This window comes from Pyrus communis, chromosome 17 (genome assembly GCF_041283825.1).
Source record: "Pyrus communis isolate YQ-2024b chromosome 17, ASM4128382v1, whole genome shotgun sequence".
Classification (NCBI taxonomy): Eukaryota; Viridiplantae; Streptophyta; class Magnoliopsida; order Rosales; family Rosaceae; genus Pyrus; species Pyrus communis.
This window is the reverse complement of record NC_142581.1, coordinates 6241023-6248577: the sequence shown is the minus strand read 5'-3', so window position 1 is coordinate 6248577 and position 7555 is coordinate 6241023.

The window sequence follows — 7555 nt, the reverse complement described above, 5'->3', positions numbered from 1 at the left end:
AAAGAATGCTTCATTCAAACTAAAGGGTTGTGCTGCTAACGATAGTGGCAAGAGTGCATTTTTGCTCACCACCTTATTTATCACCGTTAGATGTGTTTGAATTTTGAGATTTGTGCCTATCCACTATACAAATCTCGAAATTCAAACTCATTTAACAGTGATAAAAAGGGTGGTGAGCATACACCATAATTTATGGTGATGAGCAAAAATGCTCCCAAGTGGCAAGGCAAAGATTGAATTAGATCTTGATCATGGAAGATGAAGAATATTCTCATGACACAATTTTATAGTATCAAAATTTGGACCTATTCGGAATATATGGATTTTGCTAAGGATTCAAGATTCAAAACAAATTTTTATATGTTAAGACAAAACTTTAGAAGAAAAGAAAACTTGTAAATAACTCATAAAAATTTTATTGTAGTGCAAAAAGAGAAAAGGTGTTGACAAACAGAATTGTTCAACTATACAGAGGTCAAGCTCCAAACACAATTTCAAAAGAATCTGAAGTGCGAGATGTCATAATACACCCCGAAAATATTGAGGAGAAGAATTGCTATTAAAATCTGATATAGAGGACGAGTTGCAGGTTGATCTTCTTGTTGACGAGAAGGTTGATGACTCACAAGTAGTTCTCTAGGTCAAAATATGTCTCAAACAAAAGAAGCTGAAATCATTGTGGGAGACGAAATAAATTTTGTGGAGCCTGCATCAGATCAACTGGACTAACATCTTGTGGTTGCTCAAGCAAGCGAGTTCCAAATCCATGAAGTTTCAACCAAGTTAGAATACGGGTACCACGAGGCTTATGTCAAACTTATTTATGGAAAAGTGACTATTAGGGGCAGAATATTAGAGGCGGATATGGGAGCATTTTTGCTCATCATCATACATCTAATCAATTGACACGTGTCATTTTACTTAATCTTGGTTAATTTTTTTTCAAAATTGAAAAACTAATGCAATAGGGACAGATAAGAAACTGCCTCTATTACTTTTATTAGTAATAGGGGCGGAATAAATTTCCCCTAACGATTTTTTTTATTTTTACACTCAAACAAAAAAATATATTCATATAAAAATTATCTCCTGATTGCTGTTTTTCCCTTCTTCCTCCCTCTGCCGTCTCTCCTTCCACCTCTCCTGCACTATGAATCCCTGTCCTCTCTTCTTTTCTTCCTTCCTCTTCATCATCTCATCTTTCTCTTTCTTCCTTGCCATATTACCGTGGAAATGTCCCAGAAAGTGAAGGAAACATCGAAAGAAAGGTTTGCAATGATTCAATGGAGAGAAAAACTCGTTCTTTATAGTTTAATTCAATGTTATTTCTCCATTAAACTTTATGTTTTGCAAGTTAATTTGAGGGCGGAAGAGGCTGAAGTGCAGTTGGTTAAAGTTTTTGGCAAGAAATTTTATTGTAGAGGTACATACTTTCTTATGGATTTTGCTTGTGGATTATTTTTTTTTTATATATACTTTTAGATTTTTCTTGTAAATTTAACTGTTTGTGGTATTGAAGTTTTACTATTGTTCTAATTGTTTTATAATTGCGGTTATGATTTAGTCTAATAGTTGCTCTTTGATATATTTACAGTTGCTAACTGAGAAAAAACGTAAGTTGAAATCGTTCGCCATGCAGGGAAGTTACGAGAAGAAATGGCTTCGAGATTTATTCTGGACAACTTCATCAGAGATTAAGAACAAGGGATTGACGAGAAGGTTTATTTTTCTGGAGAAGATGAAGAGTTGTTTGGGTTTTGTAACCGATGAGAACAATGAATTGTTCAAAAGAAATTATTTATCATCCAAATAAATAATATTTTATTGATTGTGTGTGTGTGTGTGTGTGTGTGTGTGTGTGTGTTTTATTATATTGGAAGTATTTGGGGCGGAAACATTTGCCTTAAATGGTGTTTCCGCCTTAAATGGTTGCAAGTGGCTCCTTACCGTGGTGAAAAGATGTTAAGTTATTGTATGACAGCGTGGGTTCGAACTTCTTCAATGGTTAATCTAACAAAATCCATCGTTTGACAAAAAAAAAAAAAAAAAATGGTTGAAAGATATTAGTGGAATATTTTTAAATAAGATTTCCAACGTGACAGATAAGACTACTAGGTGCAAAAATTTGACACTATTTGCCCCTAATAACAACGACAATGCCTTTTTTAGAGGCAAATATATTTTATGCCGTTGCTTTCTATTAGGGGCGGTTTTTCAAGATATTACACTCCATAACCCTGCAGAGATACAAGATTTGGTTTTCATGAGTGATCAATTTTTATTTCAGAAAATTCAAGATCAATTTATTTTTTGTCTATCAATGGTGAAGTTTATGCCCATAACACACAAGATAAAATGTTTGTTCAAGATGAACTTCTTCGAGAGAACTTGAGGTCGAGTTCTTTCTAAGAAGATGTGAATGACGGAAGATGAATTTGTGTTATTTTAGATGTGAAAAAAGTTAAAAGAAGTAAGCACCATTTAATTATGAAAAGTGATTGGAGAGTTCGTAATTCACGGGTTAAAAGATTATTTGTTGCTGCATTGGAAGAATCAGTTTTGTTATTAATAGACTAGGATACAGGAAGGGAATAACTGAAAGAAAAGAAATCAATTAGTTATTCATCAAAGTTAGAGTACAAGTAACACAACACTCATGCCAATCTTATTTATAGAGTTGAGTTCATGATTATACCACCAAAATACGAGGATACTTGACTCCATAATGTTAACAGTATATAATGAATGGTTAGATAGTGTGCCATGTGTCAATGGATTAGTAGGTTTGTTATAAGGAGGTTAAGGCAATTATAAGGAGTCTTAGTGAACAAGCTTGTGGTGTGAATATATAACAAATGTAATGAATGTAATTGAAACATATAGAAAAATATTACAACAATTCATTTCTCTTTCTCTCTACATTTCTTTCCTTATCTCTCTAAAACCTTCATAGTCATTTCTGCATTTCTGCAACATAATCAGTTGCTTTACATGGTATCATTCGCCGATCGAGCTATTTTTACTTGAACGGTTATCTCGATCTTGGATCTCTTCCTTCCGCTGCTCCAGATCTTCTTCTTCTTCTCTGTTATTGTGGTTTTTCTTGGTTTTGGGCTTTTACAAGTTTCCCTATCTCGCGATTGTTCCTCTTTACAATCATGTCCGCCAAGTGTTCGATATATTTCCTGTGTGAATTTTTCCTTCACAAGCTGCAATGGTGACTGCCACTCAACTACAAGTTGTGCAATCGCCAATCACCTCTCTTATTTCTACTGTTCCTACGTCGGTTACTGTCAAACTTGATGAGTCCAACTATCTCACCTGGCATTTTCAGATGCAATTGCTCCTTGAAGGTCATGGAATTATGGGGTTCTGGGATGGTTCTCTTCCTTGTCCTGCACGGTTTATATCTTTGGGTTCTGGGGAGTCTTGATATTGATTCTAGGGATTCATCATCCAGAACTGACACAGATGAATACAAGGTTTGGAAAATGCATGATCTCGCTTTGATGCAGCTCATCACTGTCACACTTTCCCCATCGATTATATCTTGTGTCATTGGCAGCACAAGTGCTCGAGAACTGTGGATTCGACTCAAGGAACAATTATCCATTGTTTCTCGTGCAACCATATTCCAAATGAAGTCTGAGTTACAAAATATCAAGAAAGGCCCTGATTCCATATCCCAGTACTTGCAGCGAATTAAAGAAGCTCATGATTATTTGACTGCTGCAGGAGTGCATTTCGAAGATGATGATATTGTCATCTTAACTCTCAATGGATTATCAGGGGAATATAATACTATCAGATCCATCATTCGAGGTCGAGAAAGTGTAATCTCTCTCAAAGACTTGAGATCTCATTTGCTTGCTGAAGAAGCAATGGTTGAGAATATTGCTGTTACACCATTTCTTTCTGCAATGATGGCCAAGAATTCTGAATCTGGTTCCAAGAACTCGTCTTTTTCATCCAACGGGTATACTAGTGGTCTTCATCAAAGGAGTCCTGCAAACTCGAGTCAAGGGTATTCGAGCACTCAGTCTTCTGGGTTTTCTGGTACAACTACTCCACCTATCTACTTCAAGAACAATTACAACAAGCACAAGAGCAGAGGTAAATTCAACTATAATACTAATTCTCGATCTGGGAACTTTAGGAATGTCTACACTACTTCTGCTTCTGGTATTCTTAGTGCATCTCCCTCACAATCAGCCTGCCGAATATATGGAAAACTTGGTCATCTTGCTGATACATGTCGATTCAGAAATACTGAGGCTGTTATAGTTGAAGGGTGCCAGATTTGTGGCAAGAAGAATCACACTGCCCAGTTTTGCCATTTTCGAAATGCAAATATGCCTGGCACCACCCCTCAAATGTTTGCAATGCATGTCAACTCCTCACTATCCACTCCAACATCAAATGCTTCTTCTCAGCAGTTTTGGCTTACAGATTCAGGAGCAACAAATCATCTCACTGCAGACTTGCAAAATCTTTCCTTGGCTACGCCTTTCCCATCCACAGAGACCATTCAAACTGCCAATGGTGCAGGTTTATCAATTTCACATACTGGTTCATCTGTCATTCATACACCTACTCAAAAGTTGAAGCTTAATTCAGTGTTATATGTTCCGAGAATTACTCAGAATCTGTTATCTGTGCACAGAATCTGTCTCGATAACAATTGTTGGCTAATTTTTTATGCTTTTTATTTCTGGATTCATGACAAAGCCACAGGGAGGATTCTGTACAAGGGGAAGTGTAGTAATGGGTTATATCCAATACCAATATCCAGACCAACTGTGCTTAAGCATCAAGGATTTAAAGCTGCATTTCTTGGACAGCAAATGCATTCCAGTTTCTGGCATAGCAGACTAGGTCACCCCTCCAATTCTATTGTCTCCACTATACTTAGAAAATCTAATATTCCAGTTTCTTTTGATGTATTACCTTCTTTGTGTCATTCTTGCTTACAAGGAAAATTGAGCAAGTTACCTTTTTCCCCATCTGTGTCAAAATCTGTAATTCCCTTTGAAATAGTGCATAGTGATGTATGGGGCCCTGTTCCCTGTACCTCTATTGATGGATACAAATACTATGTGACATTCATTGATGAATGCAGTAGATATTGTTGGCTGTTTCCTTTGCATAATAAAAGTGAAGTATGTTCTGTGTTTATTCGATTATATCAATTCATCTTTAATCACTTTGCAGCCAGTATTAAAACCTTACAGAGTGATGGGGGTGGGGAGTATACAAGTACTGTTTTTCAATCTTTTTTGATAGACAAGGGAATCACTCATCAAATTTCATGTCCTTATACTCCAGAGGAAAATGGCCTGGCAGAAAGAAAACATAGACATATTGTTGAAACTTCAATCACATTGCTACAAACTGCATCCCTACCTGCATTTTTCTGGTCATTTGCTTGTCAAACTGCAGTCTACCTTATAAACAGGATGCCTTCCTCAAGTATAAATAACCAATCCCCATTTGAGGTTCTTTTTCAATCTGTTCCAGATGTTCAACACCTAAAGATTTTTGGTTGTGCATGTTTCCCATTCTTAAAGCCTTATACTAGGAACAAACTGCAACCTAAAACCAACTTATGCATTTTTCTGGGATATACATCTAAGTACAAGGGCTATATTTGTTTTGATGTTAGCTCAAAGCGATCTTACATCTCTAGGCATGTGATATTTGATGAGTGTGATTTCCCATATTCCTCTTTTGTCTCAAAGTCATATATCCATTCACAGAGGTCTAGTTCTCAAAATCTAGTGAGTTCAGTGTCTGTTACTAATAACAATACAATTGTTGGAGCACCATCAACCCTTTTTGTGTCTAGTCCTAGTGTTACCCCTAACTCTGCCAATGCCAGATTTCTCCAGTCTCCAAATCCACTGGATCCATCTCAGTCCCCATCAACACAAGACACAAGACACCCTATTACTGGCACTTCACCCCAGTGTATTTCCTCTGCCATCCCTGTGGCTCCTGAGTTTCAACCAGAAACTTTACAAGTCATTCTTCCTATTCCTCCATTAAACTTACATCCTATGCAAACATGATCAAAGAGTGGCATTGTCAAGAAGAAAGCATTTCTTGCCATGGCCTCCGAGCCTACAGAAGTGGATTTATCACAGATTGAACCAGTTTCTTACAAATCTGCTCTGAAATCTCCAGTATGGTTTAAAGCTATGGAGGAGGAAATCCAAGCCTTACATTCTCAGCACACTTGGTCCTTGGCTCCCTTACCATCAAGTAGAAATCTTGTGGGGTGTAAGTGGGTTTTCAAGATAAAGAGGTATGCCTATGGAACTATCTCAAGATACAAGGCTAGGCTTATGGCCAAGGGGTTCAATCAAGAGGCAGGGATAGATTATGGTGAAACATTCAGCCCTGTAGTTAAGCTTACTACAGTGAGACTTGTTCTTGCTTTAGCTGCACAGTTTGGTTGGGATTTAAGACAGCTTGATGTCAAAAATGCATTTTTGCATGGAATCTTGCAAGAAGAGGTATACATGGCACAACCTCCTAGCTTTGTGGTTTCTATCTATTCATCATCAGTATGCAAACTTCACAAGTCTCTATATGGTCTCAAACAAGCCCCAATGGCATGGAATGAGAGGTTTACTAATTTTTTGCCTTCTCTAGGGTTTCAAACAACTTATGCAGATACTTCCTTGTTTGTCAAACACACTGAATCTGGGGTTGTCATCCTCCTTCTTTATGTGGATGATATAATCATCACAGGGAGTGCAACAACTATCATTCCAGAAGTCATTGCTGCATTGGCAACAAAATTTGATATAAAAGATCTGGGATCACTTCACTATTTTCTTGGAATTCAAATTACACAAACTGCAGACGTGTTATTTCTTTCCCAGCATAAGTATGTTAATGATCTGTTGACAAGGACAGAAATGCATCAGTCAAAGCCTTGTGTCACTCCTTGCTTGCCTCATCATCGGATTCTTAAGGATGATGGAACACCATTTGATAATCCTGCGTTGTACAGAAGCATCGTGGGAGCATTACAATATCTCACCTTCACACGACCTGACATTGCATTTTCTGTGCATCAGGTCTGTCAGTTCATGCATTGTCCTATGGAGTCCCATTACTTGGCTGTCAAATGGATATTACGATATCTTAAAGGGACTCAACATTATGGTATTCAATATGTCAAAGGTGAGTTGGAGTTGAATACATTTAGTGATGCTGACTAGGCAGGGGATCCCAATGACAGACGATCCACAACTGGATTTGTTGCTTTCTTAGGGAATAATCCAATATCGTGGTCATCCAAGAAGCAACATACAGTATCTCGCTCATTTACGGAAGCAGAATATAGAGCCATTGCTACAACAGCTACTGAGATCGATTGGATAAAACAGATTCTTGCATTTCTACAGATTGACATATCAACTCCTTCAACAATGTTTTGTGATAATTTGTCCGCAATTGCTCTTCCCTGCAATCCAGTGATGCATCAAAGAACCAAACATATTGAGATTGACATACATTTTGTTCGGGAAAGGGTTGCTAAACAATT